This window comes from Dasypus novemcinctus, chromosome 6, assembly GCF_030445035.2.
Source record: "Dasypus novemcinctus isolate mDasNov1 chromosome 6, mDasNov1.1.hap2, whole genome shotgun sequence".
Classification (NCBI taxonomy): domain Eukaryota; kingdom Metazoa; phylum Chordata; class Mammalia; order Cingulata; family Dasypodidae; genus Dasypus; species Dasypus novemcinctus.
In genome coordinates this window covers 105,913,150-105,937,789 of record NC_080678.1, presented here as the reverse complement: position 1 = coordinate 105,937,789, position 24,640 = coordinate 105,913,150, and the positions used below count along the sequence as shown (strand labels likewise).

The window sequence follows — 24,640 nt, the reverse complement described above, 5'->3', positions numbered from 1 at the left end:
GTTTGCTGTTGAAATCCTTGTATTTTTCAATATGAAATTTACTATAAAGCAAAAAAGGAATTTTTTTAATAAAGGATTTTTTAACAAAATAAAGAGCATTTTCATAATCCTGTCACTGAAACAGTAGCTGATTTCTATTCCATTTATGAATGTTCTTTCTATTCTTTGAACTTCTTTGTGTGCGTACATGTTCTCCTATTATTGTAATCAGTTAGCATACAATTTTAAGTTATTACATCAAACTCTTTCTAAGTGTGACTTTCTTATAGTTATTATTTGGTTGCATAATATTCTATCATGCTGAAACAGAAGTACCAGAATTGCCTTTAATATTACCATATTGTAAAGCATTTTATTCACTTCCAATTTGTTGTTTTATGGAGAGCACTTTAATGAATATCTTAAAATAAATGAATATTTTATTTTTCTTATTCTGGATATTTAGGATAAATTCTGAAAATTGGCATTATTGGCTTAATGGGCGTAAACATTTTTATGGCTTTTGATACCTTGGAGTACAGCAGCTTCATCATTATCTTACCAACATTGGATAATATTCTTTTTTATTTTGAGAGTATAGTGAACGTAACTTAGTACATTGACTTTTTACCAGAATATTTTCCATGGGTTTGCCTAGCATTTGTATTTTTCTTGTGTACATTATCTATTCAAATTCCTTGTTTGATAAGTTATAATAAATTCCAAGGTTCTCTAAATATAATCTCTATTTACCATCATATAAACATTTTCCCAATTATTCTAGTTTTACATGAATTTTATCATGGTTATTATGTAGAAGTTTGAATATTTTCAATATTGTCAAGTTTGTAGTTCTTCTTTGTTAATGCTTTTTGCCAGAGGCCAAAGGAAATTATCATTCCTCTATAGATCTGATAAAAATTAGATTCTGTTTTCTACCAATTTTCCCCTGGTGGAGTTTTTTATATTTAATCTACCTGTACTTAATTTTAGTAAAATAAGGGGACTACGAATGTCAATCATGTTTTCAGCTATCCCAGCTCTATTCATGAAATCACCGTCCCCCCACCACCCTGTGTGAGAATCTGACTCGGCTGTGTGTCTCCCCATTAGACAGACTCAGGTAAGTAAGTATTCCTTGGTGCTCCCCTCTGTTCCACTGGATCTATTTCTTTTGTGCATTTGCTAACACCACATGGCTTGAGTTTTCCTTTTTGGTGGCAGGTATATGGCCTGATAGCTGGCAATGCTGCATCTGCCACTTCACAATTCCTTTTTTATGAGATAGTCCCATCTGGTTTTTTTCCTTCATATTATCTTTAGGATCAGATTGTTGAATCTCAAGGGAAAATGAGTTTGTAACTCTTTGGGGCTGGATAGGAAGGGCGCAGCCTGTATTACTCCCATTGCTTTGCGCCAAACTCCTTAGCAGATTCCTTCTAAGAAACCAGGCCACTTTGAAAACCACAGAAACCCCTTTGGCCAGTGGGGAACCCAAAAGTACACAGGTTCACGTTGCCACTGTCCCTAGAGAGCAGTAACCAGTGCAGCAGCAAGGCCTCACCCTGCCGGAGTGATCTCGAGGGGTTCTCAAGCCCTTTCCCAAAGGAGCACACCCACCCCTAACACACACACACAGCGCTTTACTTGACATAACCCCAAAACCGAAGACAGGTCATACCTACTCCTCAAAATGAGCCTCAAAGGTGGCAGGCATGATCTTTCTGGCAGTTAGCTCTTTTTTTTTAATTAAAAAAAAATTAATTGCTTTTTAAAAAGATAAATAGATCACAAAAAATTTACATTAAAAATAGAAGAGGTTCCCATATACCCCCCCCCCCCGCCTTCTCCCACATCAACAACCTCTTTCATCATTGTGGCACATTCATTACATTTGGCAAATACATCTTGGAGCACTGCTGCACCGCATGGATTATAGTTTATATTGCAGTTTACACTCTCCCAAGAACATTCAGTGGGTTATGGCAGGGTATATAATGTCCAGCATCTGTCCCTGCAGTGTCATTCAGGACAACTCCAAGTCCCAAAAATGCCTCTTAACCACTGGCCCAGGTCATTCATCCCAGGCTGCCACAGGCTTCCTTCTTGGAGGCGGAGCCGGTGGATACATCCTCTGGCTCGGTGACATCGGAGGCTCGTCTGCACGATTGCAGTCAGAAGGGTGTCCATGCAGAAGCTCCGGGGTCTGCCTGGCGTGGCTGTCTCCCTCTCCATTTACCTAAAACAGTAAGCAGCTTTGGAAGGGTGGCCCTGCCAGCTGGCCAGCAGCCTTCCCTAAAATGACAGTGTCATGTCCTTCTTCACCCCACTGGATATGGGGCTTTGTAAAGTCTCACGAAAGAAATACACTGTGAAGAAGAAGTAGGACCGGTGCCATTTGGCAGAAAGGCGGTTTGGGTAAATGTGCACACCACACAAATCCACGAGATGACACATTTCAGGAGAAATATAAAAATGCATCCAAAGTAGAATCAAACAGATGTATTGTGAAACCACCTCTCCTTGACATATGAGCTTGGACAAATTAAACTTCCCCACCCAACTTATAAAAGAGGAATAATAACATTCAGAGTTGAAGAGAGGATTAAATTAAATCACTTACAGACACTTCCTATGAAGTCTACTCTCTTAATGTCCATAAGGACCAAACAAAATCATTTGTTTTATAGGTTTAAACCCCTGCTCCTCATTCCATAAGCAGAGGCCTCTCTATATCCTCCAAGACATCTCCTCACTTCCAGGGCAAAAGGAAGAATATAAATAACAGAGCTCCCAAACCTTTCAGGAGTTGCTGGACCTCCTGGAGTATTTAAAGGGCTGCATTTTAAAAGCATGCAAGTTAACACTCTAGAAGTGCAGGGACTTCTTGACTTCCCTGAAGGCCACCCCGAGAGCACCCGTGTCACCCATCAGCAGGGCAGGTGACACCTGCTCCCTCTTCTGTGCAGGATAAATGGTAGTGACAGGACTGCCCCCCCATATCCCATGCACCATTCTCAACTGAGGGCTACTCAGTCCACCCCAGGTTCTTACTCCCATACCAGAGACAAGTGCTTCTTCCCACCCACGCCACACCCCATGTTAAGGCACAGCACCAGCTGACCAGTTCCTTCATCGACAGGGAAACAAAACAAACTCCAACACAGTAATACCGTTCATCGTCTCGCTGAATTAACTTCCCCCTTTATTAATGATGGAATTAGCTAACATCCTCGAGAGCTTCTTCCGGGTCGGGCAGACCATGAGCCAAACATGTGCTGTGCATTGTCATCTAATCCTCTCAATACCAGCGTGAAGCCAGCTTCGTTCTCTCCCTTTCACAGTCAGTTGACTGAGTCTTAAAGGGTTTAGAAGTCGTTGGTCCAAGGTCCCCAGTCTCCAGCAGGAGCCCCTCCAGCCACAAGCCCAGCTCCTATCTGCTCTGTTCTTTGCTGCCCCTTCAAATGCTCTGCCGACCTCCGTGGCACGTGTCATAAGTACTGGCCCTCGTGGCCCCTCGGCTGCTTACATGTGGGCCTCGAAGCCTCACCCACCTTCCGTCTTTTAGTTCTCCAGCCCTGTGCACCCCCAGCCTGGAAGGTGGCCTTGCTCATAGAAGCCACTCCCCATTGGCTCCACACGTCTGTGGATCCACAGTGCATTATTCCCCACGCTGGCAAGTGTCCGACTTCCCCATAAATGAGCAGGGCAGAGTCTTCAAAGCCTCCATGTTGGCCCCTCTATTAACTTGTTGCTTCCTATTTCAGGTAAGAGCCAGCTTTTATGTGCTATTTGAATTTCAATATCCATGGTCCTTATCAGCTTGCCTGCCACTGTCACCTGAGAATCCAGCTTAATCATCTGTGCCCACTGAACTTCCTTTTATACCAGAAGGAAGAAGTAGCTGGAGTATAATGAAATGGAAGGGAATGAAATGTGTTTCAATTATACCTGAATCTTCACACACCAAGGCTCTGGAAAGTTTCCATATGCTTCCTAAAGTGTGTTTCTGTTACAGTTTCTTGAACGTTCAGCATTTTTCAAAATGCTGGCCCTACGTACATTGTCAGCACTTTAAGAGAATGTTGGGTGGCTTATAGTGGCTTGTCAAGAATTTAATTTTCTCTGCTCCCAGTCTGACAGCATTTGCCGCACTTACTCCTCCCACATCTTTATCTACAGGAAGCTGACCCCAACCTGGCAGGCCCCTCTCAGCATCTGGCAACTCTTTCCATTAACAATTCGACTTGACTTTCTAGATTCTGGTCTCTACCCAGCCACTGTGGCTCAACAGGAAGGGCCCAAATTTGCATGATGTCCAGTCTCTCCTCTGAAATAGATCTAACTCAGGGGCAGGCAGGAGCAGACAAAACAAGCACCTGTGCATCCCATGCAGCCAAACAGGAGAGGGACCTGAGAGCATGACACCCACCTGAGGTCACCATCAGCCAGGTCCCCGGGCTCCTCCAGGTCTTCCCATTCACTCTCACTATCATGGAGATCTTCTGAGAGGACTCCCCAAGAGCAGACCTGCAGCAAGGGAATGGTCTCCGAATCTGCCTCCACACATTGGCTGCAGGGGAGCTGGCTCCGAGGTGTAGAGTTGACCCTGAGATGCTCTTCATCCACCATGACAGGAGAAGGGGGTTCATGTGGATGACACAGGTGATCTTCATCATCAACCCTATCCAAGGCAGGACTAGAAAACAGAAACTCATGCCTCTGCCAATGCTGATCAGAAATTCCTCTCACCACTTTTCCCTTATCTTAAGGATGCTCAACATGAGGCATCATGTGAGACCCAATCAGCCAGGATTCATACAGTTCCTGGCAGAGATTGCTCTGGGCACTCAGAAGTGAATAATTACTGTCCCGAGGAGCTTCCAATTTAATGGAAGGAGAGACCAATAAGCAAATGTTACAATTCAGATAGAAAGTGCTATGACAGAGGTGATATAGCACAGAGCATCATGGGAGCTTGAGGCAAACCTTACAGAGCCCAGGCGACCATAGAAGGCTTTCCAGGGGACATGCTATTGAAAGAAGAGAAATGACCCAGCTCTAGGACAGACCCTTCCCATGGTAATCTGAGTTGGTCAGATCCTGGGCAAGTATATTGGCTTCTTTGGGACCTTGATTTTCTCCTCTGAAAAATGAGAAGGTCAAGTGACAGATAGGATTGTTGGACATTCAAAATTAAATAATACGATGCGGCCCTTCCATGGCTCCTGGGACATAAGTTCTCAATAAATGTTGGGTGTTATTAGTAGTAGTATGATTACTGTTTCCACAGAAGAAATCAGGTAGAGAAAGGGCCAAAGAAGGAGGCTGGGAGCAATTCAAGTAGAAAACGTTCAAAGCCCTTTTTGCAAAGAGCAGGTTCTTTTCAGAGCACTGACCAAGTGCTATTTGGAGAGGCAGGCAGTCCGAGCAGCCTTTGTCTCAGGGAGAAAACAAGAGGCAGGCCAACAGTGAAGCTCTGTGTCTCCGGAGGCAACCAGCAGACAGCAGGGTAGAAGGATAAGTCTTCCCAGGGGCTGCCCTGACATTACCACGCCGCTTTTAGATTAGAAAAAGCAGTCCATGCAGACAGCAGGGCCTTTTGCACAGCATATCAAACATGTAGAGAAGGCACTTAGAAAATATCTGTGGAGAGTCTGGTTAGAGAGGATGAGAAGGTGAATCTAAGAGAAGAGCACAGAGATTTAGCTTTTTACTCAAGACACTAATCATTGCTTATCTTTGTGATTAAAGTTGTGGTCAAATTGGCCGGGTTGTAGTGGCTAGTGTTTGCTCAAACACTGGCCTAGTTGTTGGGGTGGAGGTATTTTGTAGTTGGAATTAGCATCTATAATCAGTAGACACGGAATAAAGGAAGTGAAGGAGATCACCATCAGCAATGTGGGTGGGCTCCTCCAATCAGCTGGAGGGCTTAAGACTGGACTTCGAGGTTTTTGCAACAACCAGAATGAACTCTGTCTGAAGAGGATACCCTCCACACCTCCCAGCCCTCCCTATAGGCTAGGACTAAAGACTTCAGCATACTCCAGGAATTGCCCATCTCTAAGCTGTTCTGTGGAATTTGGACTTGGCAGCCCTCACTCAGGTAAGCCAATTCTTTAAAACAGATCTTGACAGATGATTTAGGTAGGTGATTGAAAGTCACACAGACAGATAGAGATAGAATAGACAGATGGTAGATATGATAAATGATTAGATAGATAGGTATAGATAGGTAGGTGATACAGATAGAAAGATAGAGATAGATAATAGATGAGATAGATGATAAATAGGTAAGTTGATGACAAAGACAATAGATAAAAGATAGATATGGATTTAGATATACACATGATATAAAGAAATAGATATAGATATAAACATAGACATGACATAGACATAGATGTAGATGTAGACATATAGATATATAGATACATAAATGTATAGATATATTCCTATATCCATTTATATTCATTTGGTTCTGTTTCTCTGGAGAACTCCTTCCCCACACCTGGATTAATGGGTGATCTTTGCTGTGTGCCACCCGCCCTCCCCTCCCCTCTCCCACAATGTCTCTCATTTTTAGAATCAGCTCTGGCTCCTCCCAAAAGCTAAAAACCCCAAATGCCCATGGAGCCATCAGAGCAGGGGCTGCCTGTCCCAAGTGGAGTTTCAACATGAAGGAGAAATCCTTCTGCTTATGAGAGCTATAGGGTATGTGTAAATGTGTATTTCATGTACCTGTATGTACACTCAGGTGTATAAAAAGAAACTTTTTACAAGGTCTTAAGAGGAACCTTTGCTTTAAAAAAAAAAAAAAAAGATTCAAAATCACTGAGCACTTTGAAGGATAATTGGATTAAATAAAAAACTTAGCCCAAATAATTTCCTTATCAACATAGGGAGGGAACAGCCACAGAAGTTTAGTCTCAGAAAGGGAAACCCAGCCTGTTGCTTGAGTCCATACCCAATCCCTTTGCGAGGTGTGCAGAGCCTGCTAAGGAGCCACCAACAGCAGCCACGTGCCCACGAGGCCCACACCCCAATTCTCCATGTGTGGTCTCTCACCACGATGCTCCCTCCATGCCTTCTATTAAACTCCTTGCACTCTGACTTTGATTGGGTCTCCAGCTATGCCCTTGCCTGGACAGTGACCCTGAGCTGAGTCTGCCTGGGAGGCAGGAGGTGGTCAGAGTGTCAGAGGAGGCTCGGTGGTCCTAAGAGTAGAGTCCAGCCCACCATCCCAGGCTGAGTCAGGGAGAATGACCGTGCTGGACCTTTCCTTCCTCACATGCTGCCTGCAGCCCTGGAGAGTGCTGGGAAAGGTGAGCAAGAAAAGGCGAGGAAGAAGAAGTATCCTTGTTGAGTCCCAAGTCTGAGCTTATTTCATGGAAAAGGCAAGACTTGGAGATTTGGGGAACTTGCTAAAGACATGGCATTTCTTTAGAGCAAGAATGTTTGGGCAGGTGGGCTGGCTACAAGCATGCCAGGCAAAGAGGCAGAGCCCTGCACCCAGGGCTCCAGGCAAGCTTGAGCACCCAGGGCTCCAGGCAAGCTTGAGCACCCAGGTCTAACGCAGCCTCCCTTCTACAGCCTGAAGCCACTGGGGCTTCCTTTATGATGAGGACTCAGTGCTTTCTGCTCTCCCCCTATCTCCAGATACATTGATGACCTTGGCTGCTCCCAGCCCTAGTTACCTGTGATGGTTAAGTTCATGCGTCTACTTGGCCAAGTGATGGTGTCCAGTTATTGGGTTAAGCAAGCATTGGCCTGATTGTTACTATGAGGACATTTTGTAGACTTAAATCACCAGTCAGTTAATTGCATCTGTGGCTAATGACATCTACAATCAAATTAGAAGATTGCCTTCAACAATGAGAAAAGGGAAGTAGACTTGGCTCAATGGTTAGGGCATCCATCTACCATATGGGAGGTCTGCGGTTCAAACCCTGGGCCTCCTTGACCTGTGTGGAGCTGGCCCACATGCAGTGCTGATGTGCCCAAGGAGTGCTGTGCCACACAGGGGTGTCCCCCATGTAGGGGAGCCCCATGCACAAGGAGTGCACCCCATAAGAAGAGCTGCCAGCATGAAAGAAAGTGCAGCCTGCCCAGGAATGACGTCACACACACGGAGAGCTGACGCAGCAAGATGATGCAACAGAAAGAAACACAGATTCCCATGCTGCTGACAACAACAGAAGTGGACAAAGAAGATGCAGCAAATGGACACAGAGAACAGACAACTGGGGTGGGGGGTGGGAGAGAAATAAATAAATCTTTAAAAAAAAAAAAAAAGAACAATGAGAAAAGTCTCACCCAATCAGTTGAAGGCTTTAAAAGAAGAAGTGATGATTTCAGCAGTCAGAAGGGAGGGTTTCCATCTCTATTTCAGCCAACCAGCAGCCCCTGGGGAATTTGTGGAATGCCTTCATTGCTTGTGGACCTGTGCATTCCCACAGTCATGTGAGACAATTTTTCTATAATCTCATAATATTTACAGTTATCTCCTGTCAGTTCTGTTTCCCTAGAGAGCCCTGACTAATATATTACCTCTCTACCAACTTTCTCCCACAGAAGAAGCCTTTTATAAACAGATGAAACCTAGAGGCAGACCTGGGAACCTCACATGGTCTCTCTACCCCAAATCCTACCACTCTCCGGTGGCTATTTTTGAGGAGAGGAATCCACTTCTCTGTGCAGTTTTAAGGTCAGTGCAATAGTTCTGAAGCCTCTGCTTATGATAGGGTATTTACTGAGAGAAGAGGACACTTGCTGACTTTCCTGAACAACTATTCTTTAAAGAGTTGGGCCACCAAAATTATTTCCACATTTCAGGAGGACAAGCCAATTAGTAAATAGCATTTCCAGGTTGCCAGATTAAGATACTATAGTCACCCTGTTTACTTTCTGTTAAATTCAAAATGAAATTCAGTTTTGGTTTCTCTTCATGTAAGGTTCCACCACCTTGTCCAGTTCTCCAATGTCAGCCCCTACGAGGGTCAGGTCCCCATTAGCCAAGGTGAATGCACCCTGCAGCTGAGGGCCTCTGCTCCTGCCAGCATGAGTTCAGGGTTTGGCAGGTTGGGTTGGTGGTGTCCCTAAGACAGGCAGAGAGGTTCCTTGGACTGCTAGACTTGAAACTCAAAAGGAAAACCTGGGTAGGTTAGGGCAATAGGTAGGGGCAGAGTGAACGTTCTGGGACAGCATCATTGTGCAGAGAAAGCTCTGCTCTCCTCTGCTCTGAGCTCACCTCCGGCCTGGGTTCCTTCCTCACTGGTTGCCCTCAGCCTCACTCCAGGCCCTCCCACTTGTTTGGCAGCCCAGCTCCCCTGGCACCTCGCCCCTTGATTAGCTGCCTGACATATCACCTGGCATGGCCAGTGCAGGTGAATTCAGCCTTGAACCTCCAATCTTGCTCTGGAAGGAACTAGCACCTTCTCCTGAGATATACTTCAGGTCAAGGATTCAGTTTGACATTGCGTTCTTAGATGGCCATAAAGTCTTAGAGTGGTTAGATCATGACTTTTATGAATGGTGCTTGCTGCACTTGTGTTTGCATGTATGTTATTTATAAGTCTAACTAGATTTGCTAGGCAAAAAAAAAAAAAGAGGACAAAAAATAAGCTTGGAGAGTCTGCAGTGGCCACCTTTCCCTGAGATGAGGGCAAGCCCTCCCGTGGTCAGGAAGGTGGAGCCTGGAGTCAGCCTTGGTTCCCACAAGACCAGCCTTGAAAGCATTGCAGCTTCACTCAGCCCAGGCCAGAGACACGAGCCTTCAGATATCATCTGAAGTGACAGGCTCCCACAGCAAGCAGCCAAATGACATCACACATCCCAAGCGGTGTTCAAGGGTAACGCGACTACAGGTGATTTTCACCTATGTCCTAGCGTAAAAACTAACCTTGCCTAAGATACAACTCCAGCCAAGACCCATGCCTTCCTCAGTCAGGCACAGCAGCCCAACTTCCTGAGTAAAAATGCACTGCTGTATTCCAAGGTGCTTTCTGAAGATCTACTGCTGTAGGATAGATCTCCGGATACACAGCACAGTAAAAGAAGAGAAGAGGGAAGGAAAAATAAAACCTCATTTTCTCCTTGAGCACACGGGGTTTGCTGGGTGCTGGCTGGCCACCATCTGGCTGGAAGAAGTAGCCCCCTGGCAGATGGCACGTTCTGATTATTTTCTGGAGATTTCAATTGCTGAGACCTGGTCCTTCGGTGGAAACCTGGCAGGGTTGAGCTCCCGCTATGTCCCACACACTGAGCTAACACACCGTCGGGGTTAGTTCTTCTGATGCTCATGGCCCCGTGCAGTTGTCACTGTCCCCTTTTACCTTGAGAACCCCAAGCTCAAGAAAGCCACCTCTCCCAGCACACCCAAACATGGTAAAGCTGAACACAAGTCCATATGACTGGGAAGTCCATGCTCTTTTTGCTCTGAACTGCTGAAAGAGAGCTGGACTCAGGAATACCAGAAACAGAGGCCACTGGCCAGGGCCAGCCACCTCTGAACTGAGCTGCTGGCTCAGTCCCCCACTGGAATCCCAATTCTGGAGGTGGAGGAACCATTTCCAGGCTGAGTGTGAGCCCTGCTTGTCTTCCCGGAGGAGGCAATCACTACTTGTGCATTAAATACTAGCTGGGTCCCTCTCACTTGAGGAAAACCTGACCTGGTCTGTGTCCTTCGTTCCGAGAGGAGGAAAGCTTCCTAAGTGGGAGAGAGAAGATAGGGTAAAAATGAAGCCAGGCAATGTGAGGCAGCAGCACGCCATTGTCACCGGTGCCAGAGGGCCTGCAGCCTCTGAACCAGAGCCGCCCAGGCGACAAGCACCATGAGGGTCAGAGGCTCTACCAACATCTTCTGGAAAAGTCCTGAGGACTCCGGTATAACTCTCAGCAACTGTCTCGCCCAGTAATGGCAGATTCTGGACATCTGGTATAACCTGGCAAAGCAAAGACACTACGACACTATGCCAAATTTAATTAGATTTGGAAAAATAAAAGAATATGACATCTCTTGTGAAAAAAAAAAAAAGCAAATGACCAAAAGATAGCAGAAAAGAGGGCACTAGGACTTGTGAGCAGAAGAAATAGACTGGCAGATTTCACCTTAATTTTAAAAGGGACCTTCTGATCAACTACATGATGATAAAATGGGGTGCCCTGAGAGTCACCAAGTTCTGCCTCCTGGAGATTTTCAAGCAAAGGTTAGTCACCCTTTCTTCAAGGGTGTTACAGAGCAGTTTCCAGCGTGGGGTATGTGGTGAGATTAGACCATTTTTATTTTGAACAACCCTGAGATGCTGTGAATGCACATATGAAACTGGGACTATCTATACTAACAATTAATAAAAAATAATTTCATCATTAACAACTTTTAGTATTAAAAATAATACCACTAATGAATGACTCTATTTAACTACAGGCACACCAGGCAGGTGAAACACCAGGCCTGTAAATGAACCCAGAGCCCCTGTGTGATCCAGTTCTCAGGGCTACTGTTTATCACGCCAGCACCTGGCAGTAAAGCCTTTACAAATCCAGGAGTGGTCCCCCGCCTTTGGTGAAATACAGCTCCTTTTATACTTCCTACAAGATCAGGCAGAATGTTTTCCTTGGCTAAACCAATGGAGATGATTTCCTTTCTCTTTCTGTCAAGTCTATCATTGGTTGCCTGAAATGCGATTGTAAGGAACAATAAATAAGTTTGTGTTTATAAATTTTCAGACAATGAAAATGAAAATCCCTAATGAACATACCTGCCCACTCTGGTCTACCTTGGGACTTTTGGGCATGCACTGTGTTCTCTAAGAAATTGTATTTGCATGCTTACAGGGAGTGTATGGCTGGCTCCTGCTCACCCCAGGTGCCACCTGCCTAATTGTCTAGACCAGCTGCTTCAGACTTCATGTCACCCAACAGTTCCTATAAATCTGCCCTACCAGGTCATCTGGAATGACCAACAAATAAGAGCCATTTAATCTCAGTGGGCTTTATGTAATCTCAAACCACAAACTATTATTTCTTACTATTTGCCTGCTGTGTGCGTGAGCATCTAGCAAACTCCTAGAAGCAGTATCCGACCTGCATCTGTCCGCTTCTAGCAGATTCCCAAGCAGCCGTCATCAAAATGAATCAAAAGTGTGTTCTCCATCAGAACGGGACAAGGAACTAGAAATATTTATGGGTGCATGGGCACAAAAATGCAGATGAAGTTAAAAATGGCTATCAAAAAAGAATGTTTCATAACTCGGTTTCTGTGGATTTTTTTTAAAGGAAGAGACGATTACAAAGTATTAAAGTCAGTAATAGAAATGAGTTGTCTACAAAGGAACTTCTTTCTTACCCTGATGCTGTCAGATGCACAATAAAGGATTGTGTGCTGCCAGAGACCCCATGGCCAGCCAGGGGCTGCCTCCAGCATGTACTGGGGGGACAGACGAGGGCTGGGTGGGGTTTGCTTCCTTGAAAGAACACAAGTGCTAGTGACAACAGCTCCACACCTCCTTTTCCCTTGTTTCCTCCTCTCCCTCCAAATGCCTAGAACAGGGGTGGCTGCAGTGGCCTCTGAGCATCGTGAGTAATTGCTGGGTTACCACGTCCACCCACGAAAGCCCTGCCTTTACCCACTGTCGGCAAACAGGGCGATGCTTACCTGTCAAGTCTCCTGACATCACACACGGAATAGCAGTTTTGCCTCACATCCTTTTCCAAGGAGGTGGCCACACCGATGCGTCCAGTTCTCAGTGAGGTCCACGTAAGTGAGGGAGGGAATCCTGATGCCGGGTCAAGGAAGGGGCCCGAGGCTTCTCTCTGTGGGTGCTGTGTCTCTCCGGTAGCCCTCTGGAAGGACTCCCGCCCAAGAGCCAGGACTTGCTCTGCGACTGGTGATGCACCGCCTGCCTGGCTGTTGTCCCCATCCCTGCTGGAGCACCGCTCCAAGGCAGGGCAGGTTTTCCTCAGGGACTCCTTGCCTACCCAGAGCCCAGGAGTCTGTTAGAGAAATGCAAAGCACCCTGAGCCACATTTGGAGATTGCTCCTTTAAGGAGCGAAAAGGTCTCGGTCCATGGGATTTTAGAGCAGAGCTGGCTCCCCAGGGCAGTCCACATCCGTGAGAATCCAGCTCCTGCACCTGCTGCCACTGGCACCTGAGCCCCGCACTGAGTCATCCCAAAGCCCCTTAGCCTGGGGACTCTTGGGAAACCCCCAATATTGTGGTGGTTTTTATGTGTTTAATGGAGAAAGAATCTGCACATTTTAGACCAAGACAAAAACAGAAGTGACCGTGACAATCCCACTTTTTAGTAAGAAATGTTTAGGGGATTTTTGGGTGTGTTTTTGTTTTTCTGGGTTTTTTTTTTTTAGTTTTTTGTCTTCCTCTGTCCTCACCCAGGAAGCCTCATTTTCCCATTTCCCTGGCTCATCCACCCTACCCTCAGCATGCTGCCCTCTCCTAGAGGGCCTCACTGCTCAAAGCACGAGCTGATCTGGCTCAACTGCTAACGTCCCTACCGGCCCTTTGAGGTTGGCTGTCGAGGCCTTGTTAGCCCTGCTCAACCTTCTGAGATAAAAACATACAAAGCTGTGTATTATCTTCTGAGTTAGAATCTGAGTCTACCAGATTCATTGTCTTTGATCTATTTTACAACTCTGTGTGAATAAATATTGTGGTTCTTTGAATTCTCTTTTCAAACCAGCGTCCTCCCTCAGTGAATGAGTTAAATAAAATCTTTAACATGTATTCATTTTTATATCTGCATTATGGCCATGATTTTCCCTTTTGTTGAACATTCTTTACTACCACCATCCCACAGCCTACATGGATTTTGCTAGAGCGCACAGACTTTCAGGCCAGTTCTCACCTGTAACAGAGGAATCTTTACTTCTGCCCCCCACCGAGTGGCCTTGTGACCTCTCTGACTGTGCACACCCTACTGTGAGAGGGGCACAGCCCCAAATATCCAAATCTGCATAAGTATTTGGCTACAAACCATAACCACTTACTACTCAGCTGGTATAATGCATTATAATGTATTATAATGATATAGTACATGATCAAGGAATGCCCAAAGCAGAAATGTGTCATGGATGAGATTAAAAAATATGTATATATAGCAGTTATCCTATTTTCTTCAGCATGACTTGGGGAGACCTCCAAACCTCACTTTGAAACCATTCTCTCCTACCAAGTCTTCTCCAATGCTCCCTCCACAGCCATCCTCCAACCTCTTCAAGACTCCAATCAAGAGAGCCTGCTGCTTTTTCATTATCACCATCTCCACCTGCAATGTCCCCACTTTCCCTCTTATCCATGCTTAGAGCCCATGACTCTGCCCAGTAACCACTCCTTTCAGAGGAAACCCCAAGCTCCCATCCTTTGTGCTTCTGTCCTCATTATATGTAATGTGCAGGCATTTTAATTCCAGTACCTGGTGAAACCACATGCATACACCATGTCTGCTTTGGAGCAACTGATCAGATTTACTTCAAATGTATGACTGCAGATCTCAATGGGCACTCAAGTGCCAGATCATCTTTCTCTACTTCCTTAATAAATTCAGTGTCTGTGGTAGTTTGAGACTGCATGTACTCCAGAAAAGCATGTTCCTAAAGCTAGTCCATTCTTGTGGGTGTGAACATATTGTGGATGGGACCTTCTGATTAGGTTGCTTCAGTAACATGTGATCCAGGGTGGGTCTTAGTCCTCTTACTAGAGCCTTTATTAATGGGATGAATAGGGAGACAGAAGCAGGAAGAGCCACAAAAGCAGGATGCTGAAGGCAAGGAAGCCCAGAGGAGAAGAGGCCAGCTGATACCGCCATGTGCACTGCCATGTGACAGAGGAGTCTAGGATCACTAGCAGCCATCTTTAGAGAGAGAATACCTGATGGTGCCTTGGTTTGAATGTTTTTCTCAGCCTCAAAACTGTAAGCTTGTAACCCATTGTTAAAAGCCAACCCATTTTGGTATATTGCAATTTGGCAACCTAGCAGACTAAAATCATCTTCCCTCTCCTCAAGTCTCCAATAACTCAAAAGTTGACTTGGCCTCTTTCTTCACAGTAAGAATGGACACAACCAGATGAAATCCTCCATCTTCCCAGAGCAAATTCTACCAGCCAACCTGCATCTTATCCCCATGTCCTCCTCTACCTCTCATCCACCCAATTTCTCTGCTCTACTTCATAGAAAAATTCTTCAAGTGAATGTCTGTACTTACTATTTCTGCATCTCCCCCCTTCTCTCCTGTACCCACCCCAACCAGACTTCAGATGATCACCCACTCAGCCAAAAGGAATCTCTTTAATCAGGGTTCTAATGACCTACATCTTTCTACAGCCAAAGGACAACTCTGTTCTCATTTCACTCTACCACACAGCAACATTTGACACAATTGACCCCTTGCTCCAACTTGAGGGCTTTCTTTACCCAACTTCTAAGCTCTGCTCTTGCCTTGCTTTTGTACCCCCTCCCTGGCTCCTTCCTCTTGGTCTCATTTCTCTGGACCATACCTCTCAATATTGCAGGGTCCCATGACTCACTTGTCCCACTTCTTGTCTTTACCTGTACTTCCCCCCAAGGTAACTTTATCCAGTTCATGGCTTTAAACATCTATGTGCTGATAACTCCCAAATTCACCCTCTCTAGCCCTGACTTCATGCCTATTCTCCAGAAAAGAAAAAAGAAAAAAAAAAAAACTTTCTTAGTGACATCTCCACTAGATGTCCTGTAAGCATCTCAGTTTTACATGCTGTTGAGAATGCTTCTCCTCCATCCACCCCAAGCTGCTCAGCCTGAGCATCCCTTCTCTTACTTAGCAAGTGATACTACCATTCACCCAGGTGCCCAAACCAAACTTCCATTGCTTTCTCTCATAGCCTATCAATAATCCCATGATTATTGATACCTCCAAAACGTATTCCAAATCTGACGCCTTCTCACTTATGATTCTGCTCTAACCCCAGTCCCAGCCACAAAAATACCTATCCAAATGATTACAATAGCTTCAACCCATTTCCCCCCTCCAATCCATCTCTACCAGGAATCCATGTGATCTTACTAAAGTAGAAATCAGATGAGGACACGCTCCTGCTTGAACCCCCAGTGGCTTCCCATCATTGCCAGGATGGAATTAGTACGTACTATGACCTACATAGTCCTACCTGATCCCAGTCCTGCCTATCCCTGTGACTTCTTTCCCCTCCATCCTCCCTTCCATTCACTGCAGCCCAGGCACACCTGGCTTCTCTCTGTCCCTCAAACATCCAGACTCATTACTGTCAGAGAGCCTTTGCCCTTGTTGTTCCTCCTGCCAGGAATGACCTTACCCCAGATCTTTGTCTGGATGCTTCTTTCTCATCATCAGATTTCAAATACTCCTCCCTGACCACACTAGCTAATCCCCAGGTACTCTCAGTAGCATCATCCTACCTGATTTTCTCCAGAGTGCAGATCCTGATCTCAAACTCACTTCTTTCATCATGTATGTACTTGTCTCTCCCCCTACACTAGTAGGTGTACTCCCCCAGGACAAGGGCTCTTTTTTGTTCACTGCTGTGTCTCAGATACTTGATGGAATATGTGCAAGTCCCTTAACTTCTACCACCTCAGAATCCTCATCTTTAAAACAGTATATCAGTACCTACCTAGGCAGCAATTGCATATTAGATTAGATTAGAGAGTGCAGGCAGGTTTCCAGACAGCACCTAGGGTACAGCAGAGGCTCAGGAAGTCTGGGTCCCTTCTCTCTTCCCTCTTTGTCATTCACAGATTTGGAAGGTGTAGCAGTTTGATATTATTTATGAATCCCAAAAAGAGATACTGACTATGTTTGTAAACTGGTCTGTTTCTCTGAGCATGATACCTTTGACTGTATAAGAGTCAGCTGAGATGCCTTTGATTAAATTATGTTAAAATTAGGACTTTGATTCAACACACATCATTAGGGCCTGTAGAGTTGAGTTGCTGCCCCCTTGGTGGGCTATATAAATGGATACTCAATCAAGAACACTGAAGTAGATACATGGAGAGGAACACAGAGGAAGAGAGACAGCTCCATAGTCATGGTAGAAGCCCTGGGAAGAGAGATGAACCTGATAGTCTACAGCTGACCTTGTGAAGAGACCAAAGCATCTCAGCCCAGAGAGAAATGAGCCCTCCAGCCTACAGCTGAGATCAGAGGAAGCTGGGTGCATGGAACCTTAAGAGGAAGAGGAAGGCTGAACCCTCACAGACATCTTCTGCCATCTTGTTTCAACATGTGGCAACAAAGTTTGGTGAGGAAGTAACTTTGAATTGGACTCCTTAGGGCCTTGTGACTGCAAGCTTCTATCCCAAATAAATACCCTTTATCAAAGCCAACAGATTTCTGCTACCTTGCATCAGCACCCCTTTTGGCTAATACAGAAGGTTCTCAGAGTTCCTCTCCTTCACTCAACAGGTTGACTCTTCTCAAAAGCATCCCCCCCAAGTCTTGACTCTCCTCTACTTAAACACTCTGATGGCAAATAATTTACTCTCCTTGGGCAGTCACTGTATTTTGTGGATAGTTCTGGTGCTAAAAACTTTATTCTAGAATCCGAGGCCTAGAGAAGTGAGGTAACTTTCCAAGGCCCATGAACCAGCTAGCAGCAGAACAAGTTCAATAGATGCCACAGATGCTGCTTCAGGATGAAGACACTTCCTCAGAGGTGCTGGAGGCTCACAGCTAGCCTTCCACAGGAATTGCCCTCAGCTGAAGGGGCTCCCTCACCCTAGGTTTGCCCTCTCCCTGGTCAGTCTATCCCCCAACACTGGTTGATGCTGAGATGCAAAGGCCCAGGTTCTCCTGCCCCTATTCAGGACAGCTCTTCCCTCTCCCAAGCTTCTCACAAGCTTCCGCAGGGTCAGCTGAGGGTGCAGGGGCAGCTGCACCATTTTCAACTTCTCTGCCTAGTCCTGCTTCCCTCCCCTCTCAGGTGTGGTTCCAGAGAGCCCTCCCCAGAAACTTCCCACCCACCAATCTGCTTTAGTCTGTTTCCTGCAGACCCAATGGACAGCCTCAGGCAAAAATCCTTGACTTTCCTGCTTTCAGTGCCTCTTTTCTTGGCACAGCACCACCCAAGCCCTCATTCATATTTCAGGAAGGAGGACATCTGTCCTGTTTTTTTTACACTTCAGTCCTCAGAATGAAGTACCTGGTTTTCTGTGCTCTGGTTGTGTGTCTACTTTCCTTTTTCTTTATTTCTGCTCCTGGAGGCCCAGGCTGCTGGAGAACCTGGCTCTAGAAGTTCTACAGTGAAGAAATAAACATCTACAGGAAAAGTCAAATGTCACAAGAGGCAGAAGTAGGGAGTGGAAGCCCAAAGGAGCAGGCAGAGATGCCATCTCATGAGCTTGTCCCAGACTGCGGTGGATGTGCACCCGTTTGGACATGGTCTTGGTCTTGGTCCACATTCTGGTGGCTGTGGACCACTGTAAATAGGGTCTCCTGAAGATGTTACTCCAGTTTAGGTGTGGCCCGGCTGAATGAGATAGGGCTCAAATCAGATTACTGGAGTCCTTTATAAGCAGAGAGAAAGTCAGACCGGAAGAGAAGCCACAGGAAGAGCGAGAAGCTAGAAGTCAATGGAACCCCAAAGAGAAAGGAGACACAGCTGCCATGGGCATTGCCATGGGATGGTAAAGCCAAGGAGTCCCAAAGATTCCCGGCCAGTCAGAAGATACTGGTCCTGGGAGGACGCTCACCATCTAGCTCTGAAACCATTAGCCAATAAAGTTCCATTATTTAAACCAACCTATCTTAGGGGATTTGTTTTAGCAGCTAGGAAACTAAAGCACAGACTAACTGAGCATGGGGACCAGCTGATTTCCTACCCTAGTGCGAGAAGGAGGCCTACAAGCAAGGACGAGCTTCTCAGGACCCACCACGCAGGAAACCTAATACCTGAGCCCGAGCAGGTGAAGAGGGCAGAGTGTTCCGTGTCTTACCTGCCATCCCTGGCCAGTCCCAGCCTCCTGCGGGGCTCCTCAAAGTAGATGGAGCACCTCCTAGGGGAAACCAAAGTGTGTGGTGAAATCCAGGGCTGGGCACATCTGTGGCCACCAGGTGGGCACAAGCTCCCTCCTCTCCCCCACTCTCCCCACGCTCTCCCTGGTGCCTGTTTCCTCTCCCCCCTCTGCCCATCTTGATCTGTTTCCCGGCTCCAGAGAACCCTGCAGAGTGTAAACTTTTCAAAATGCAAGGGGCAGATGCTGCAGCCCGGGGTTCCCGCAATGGGCCCTGTGTGGAAATGGGCCATTCCTATTTGTGCCAGGACCTGCAGCTACTGGTGCTTTTTCTTCAGAGAGGGTGAAACAGACTCAAACACGTGACCGTCCCATCTCGACCCCTGGCCCCCCAGCTCACCTCCATCTCAGGGGCCACAGGCCCTTGCGGTCTCTTCCCTGCCACACTGCAAGAGCCTCCTCTGCACTCCTGCCTCTCCAGGGTCAAGCCCACGCCCCACGTTCCACCTCGCTCGAGGGTGATCTTGCCAAAACGTAGCTAAAACCAAGCCCCCTCTGCAACCACCAGCCTGCCCTCCACGTGGGCTCAGCCCCTGAAGCCCGTTCCCACCTGCCGTGGCCTCTGCCTTCAGCCCCCGGCCCTTGCCCCCTGTGCACCCACATCCTAACCCCCACCAGGCGGAACCTCTCAGGGCCCCGGGCACGTTTCCCCTCCTGAGACGATCTGATATTCTCCCTCCATGGGCCCTATTTCCTCTCCAGCCCAGGATTTCTTGGCCTTGGCGCAGGACATTTGGGGCCAGCGCACTCCCTGCTGAGCAGACCTGGCCCGTACACACTGGGACACGGGGCCATGCCCGCCTCCACCCACCAATGCCGGGAGCACGTGGCATCCACCTGCGCGCACATGCGCATCCACCTGCGCACATGCGCACTCACGCCCCAGCTGTGACAGGCGAAAGTGCCTCCAGACCTTGTCAAACGTGCCCTTAGAAGCAAAGTCCTCCCCGAGACCCTCAGATCCCCCTTAGCTGTACAGGACGCCCACGGAACACCCCTCCCCACCCCAACTCCCTGTGCCCTGGTGCAAACACCGCATTAGGTTTCTCTGTTGTTTTCTCTCATGGACTTATTGCCTGCGGTCACTGTTGTTTCCTTGTCTGTCCCTGGCACCCCCACCATGAACTCCAAGACCTCAAGAGCTGTCGCCCTGTGTCACCTGCAGTGGCGCTCAGAGAACGGCTCTGGGCTTAAAGCGTCAGCCCGGGGCACACGGGCGGCAAGAGACACAGGGGCACAGGGGCTGGCTCCCCACCACAATGGACAGGCCTGAGCCAGCTCTCTCTGTCCCTAGGGTTGGGTCACTCCCTGGCAGGCTTAGGGCTGGGTGACCGCACCCCACCGTCACCAGCCCAGGCTACTGAGCTCTGCCTTGAGCTTCCCAAACCATTGCCCACTCCTTTCTCCAGCTCCCCTCAAATGACCTGCCCTTGTCCGGGACTCTGGCTGACACCATATTTCCCTGACATTTTGAACTCTCAGTATGAGAAGTGGCCACTTCTTGCCCTCCCCATTTTTCGCTGACAGGAAATCAATGTAACACTACACACCAAATGCTGTAAATTTGGTGGAGGAATCAGGACGAGGGCAGCGAGGCCATCGCTCTAGTCCTTTCAGTGCCCTTACTCAGCTCCCAGAACCTTCCAGAGTGTGAGGAGGCCTCGAGCCAGCACGGAAGCCAGGGGTTTCTCATCTGTTTCCACGACCTTCGGCAGCAGCAGGGCCTGCTCAAGGGCAGATTTTTAAAAACCAAGATGGAAAATGAAAAGGGAGGCTGTTCCACCAACTGCCGTCTTTGTGTGAGGGGAGATGCGGCTCCACGCGTGATACTGGGGAGCCCAGGGTGTCCCCCGGGGTGGGATGGAGCGGCCTGACGACAGTGCCGCCGTGGGGTCCCCCGGGGGCTGGGAGGTAAGGCCTTGGGGACCTTCCGTACACGGCCAGCGTGACGTCGCCGGCGGAGAGCGCCCCGTTCTCCTCGGCGGGCTGCCCCGGGAAGAGCCTCTCCACCCTCAGGAGACTGTTCCAGGGGACACCACAGCTTTCACTTTCCATCGGCTCGCAGCTGAGTCCCAAACCACTGGAATTCTTTTTCAGTTTGATCTCGAACGTACAACCTGCGTGGTAGGAAGTCAAGCAAACAAAATCCTTCAGTCGATGGCACGGATTGGGATCCGGCCTCAAAATGCAAATTATCAAGGAGATGGATGATTTCTAGTTCACATAGGAAGACTTCATTTTCCTCGTTTTTAATATCTGAGTCCATTACACACGGTACAGGTCAGGGCTGTTCAATAAAAATAAAATGTGGGCTACAAATGTAAGCCACAATTGGAAGTTCAAAGCTTTCTAATAGCCACCTTTTTAAAAGAGTGAAGGGAAACATAAAATAAATATTGATCATATGATTTAATTGGATATTCCAAAATAGTACCATTTCAAAGGGTCATCAAAGTGACACAATTATTGAGATGTTTTACATTTTTTCTTGCATACGAGGCTTCAAAATCCAATATTTGTTTTATTAATTTGAGTTGGCCATACTTCAAGTGCTTAACTGCTGCAGGTAACAAGTAGCTGTCTTAACTGGAGAGTACATTTATAGTCAACAACGTTTACAGTTTGACATATGTTTTGTGCCCATGTACAACATACTGGCCCTTGGTAGAATTTGCACCACATATATTCCTGTTGCATCAATTTTTAGTATGCTTGAAATTCAATTTTTGCCTAATTAGACCATGCTGACTATTATCATCAACTCTACGGACAATATTTTTCATGGTCATTTTGTTTAGCTGTGTGGCCTGTGTGGGCCAATGCTACCAAAGATGAGCATAGCATCTGAAACCTAGCTACTCCCCCCACACACTGCCCTTCCCATCCTGCTCGGTGCTCAACACATAGAGGGGCAGAGCACGGCCAAGGAGCATGACTGGGGCCAGAATGAGAGCGTTGGAAGCAGTCCAGGTGGAGGTGTGCTGTGCGGCCAACTTTCCCATCCCCTCAGCTGGGATCCTCAGTTCAGTTCATACTCAGTTTCTCCAAGACAGAGTTGGGGTGAGCAGAGGAACAATGAAAGAAGAAGCCTCCTTGTTTCACCACCGAGTGCTACCCTCGGTCACAGCCAACCATGCCCCCCTGATCACCTCCCCTTCTGTCCAACGTGCAGGTCCTGTCGCAGGACTGAAAGCCTCTACCACGGGACTGGAAAATGGCTAAGTACCACATTACGGTATTGTAAGGCAATAGGCACTTTCTTAGCGGGAAACAAAATCAGGAGGGGTGTACAGAGAGATTACCCCTCAGAAGGCATGTAATTATGCCACTCTGAGCTGATTGTGGGTTTGCTGTTGAAAACGATGACAAGAATAAGGATAGAATTCCCGAGCATCTTCCCCTCTCACCTTGCCCGGCCAGTCCTCAGGTCCTTGGCTACAAATGCCCTGGTTGGAATGTCATCCTTAAATACCTTCATGCAAATGCTCTGGCCCAAAAGTCTTAGGAAGGCTGAAGGGCAGGATTAGGTCTGGTAATCATGTAGGGACAATACTTTTGTTTTGCAGAACTATATATGACTAGCTTGCCTCCCAACCCCATTAGAAAGCCAGCTGCATCATCTCCCCTGGCCCTCTTCTTCTGAGAACAGAGAGGAAGCCTCCCTGCCTTTCCCCTTTGAGTTGATATTTCAAAAGCAGCACCCGATGACAGGACAATAGTAACACTCAGTTCACTCTCCTCTCACCATCTGTCACTGAGACACAGCTCGTGGGCCTGCCAGGCAAGGTTGTTACCAAGGAAACAGCTGAACATACATCTCCCATCCTGTCATTGGCAGAAGGACTCTGCTGAGCCATCCTGAGGCCTCTGCTCTCTAAGACCAGCCTTGCAATCTACAAGGAAGGGTGAGCAAACTCAATTCACACTTCATATGGCAACTGGGAGGCCCTCCCTTCACCCTGCAAATGCTTCTTAATTTCCTGATGCTTGCATTAAGCTACTTCACTTGAATCTCAAATCAAAATCTCCAATCTATTTGGTGGGATCCAGACCCATCTTTCTAGCTCCCTGTTGGACAAGTAAGTATATGTGGGAGTAAAACGTGTCCCTCTGTTTCCATATTCAAGGCCAAACCCATCCCCTCTCCTCCTTCCCCCTCTTTGCTTTGCCTCCTCCCTTTGCAGTGGCTCTCAGCATGTGGACCCCTATGCAGTGAGGCTCCCAGGGGCTGCACTTGGAGTCATCTGGCTCTCCCCCTTCTGCCCTCCAAATAGTCACCTGGTTTCTCAGGCTTGCAGGTCGTACATTAGAAGCAGCCCCCCCAGTGCTTCCCCTTTCCCCATTTCCTCCCCCAATGCCAATGCCCAGCTGGACTGGGCAAGAGCCAGCGAACTTGGCTTCCTGGGTCCTGCCTTTGCCTCCCTCATCCCCACCCCCTCATGTCACCAGTGGACTGGCCTAAAACAAAAATCAGTCGTGCTACACACTTGATTCAAAGTCTCCAATGTTTCCCACTGCCCCAATCCAATCCCCCAGCATGGCACTCCCTCCAGGCCTTTTCCAGTCTGGCCTTCAGAGGCCTGATTTCCTTCTGGTTTGATTCCCTACCCCTCTCCCCCATATGGTCTATACCCAGTTGGGGTTCATGGACGAGTAGCTGGGCCCCTCCTGGCAGCCTTTTAGAAATGCCAACTTCTATCCTGGGGACATGGCCCTGCCACCATCATCTCCTGCAGTCATCATCCAGCGCAAGCCTGTGATCCCAGGGTGACAGCTCTTACCTGTTGTCACCCCCACTGAGTCAACCAGGTAGCAAAGTTCTACAGGGTTGTTCCTTGAGCACAGTGCCCAGCACTTAGTAGGTGCTCAGTAAACATGCACTCAGTGAGGTAGAGGGATAAATAAATTAAGAAATGAACACAAGCACAGGCCAAGTGCTCTGCTCACCCAGGTGGGCCCTGGCAGTGGGAGAGGGCAGGAGGCGGATGCACTGGGAAGCTGCTTCAGAAGCAGAACCTGTAGGTCTTAGAAACCAGCTGAAGGTCTGGGGGATAAAGAACAAGAATGAAGGGCTTCCTTTCACCAGGGAAAACAGGGAAGTAAACAGTCATAATTTGAACTGAAATGCAGAGAGCAGGATGCTTGGGAGCAGAGGGCAAGGGCAATTACTCCAGGCTGGAGAGGTTAGGGAGAGCTTACTCAAGGAAATAACACCTGACGTGAAGGCTGACGCTGTTAGCCAAGTGACGGTAGCAGGGAGGGGGGAGATGGAAGGTGATGGCCCTCCTGGTGCTAGCCATGTCATCATTTCTTCTTCTCGTAAGAACAGAGGGTCCTAATAAATCGCTTCTCAAGATATGTCAGACTAAGTTGCCAGGGTAAGTAACTTCACCATAAATCAGCAGCCTGCTTTGGGAGAGGAAGCCAAAGGGACCAGAACCATGCCCTGCAGTTGGCTGGAAGGGGCCCTGGTGGACCTTCAGTCTCTGCTGCCTTCCCAGTGATGGAGAAGGCAATGCCGGCTCTGAGGCTTGGACACTGGGTGGTTACAGAGCCCACCTTTAGGCAGAGGACCCAACACAATAAAGTCTCTTCTAGGTTGTGCCTGTACCCTGCC

The 24,640-nt window shown here is 47.5% G+C and overlaps 1 pseudogene; it reads right to left on the bottom strand.

The window, feature by feature from the left end:
- Positions 1-5,614: 5,614 nt before the first annotated feature.
- The window catches only part of LOC131278914 (FERM and PDZ domain-containing protein 2-like), a 104,620-nt pseudogene continuing 85,594 nt past the window's right edge, over positions 5,615-24,640 (bottom strand).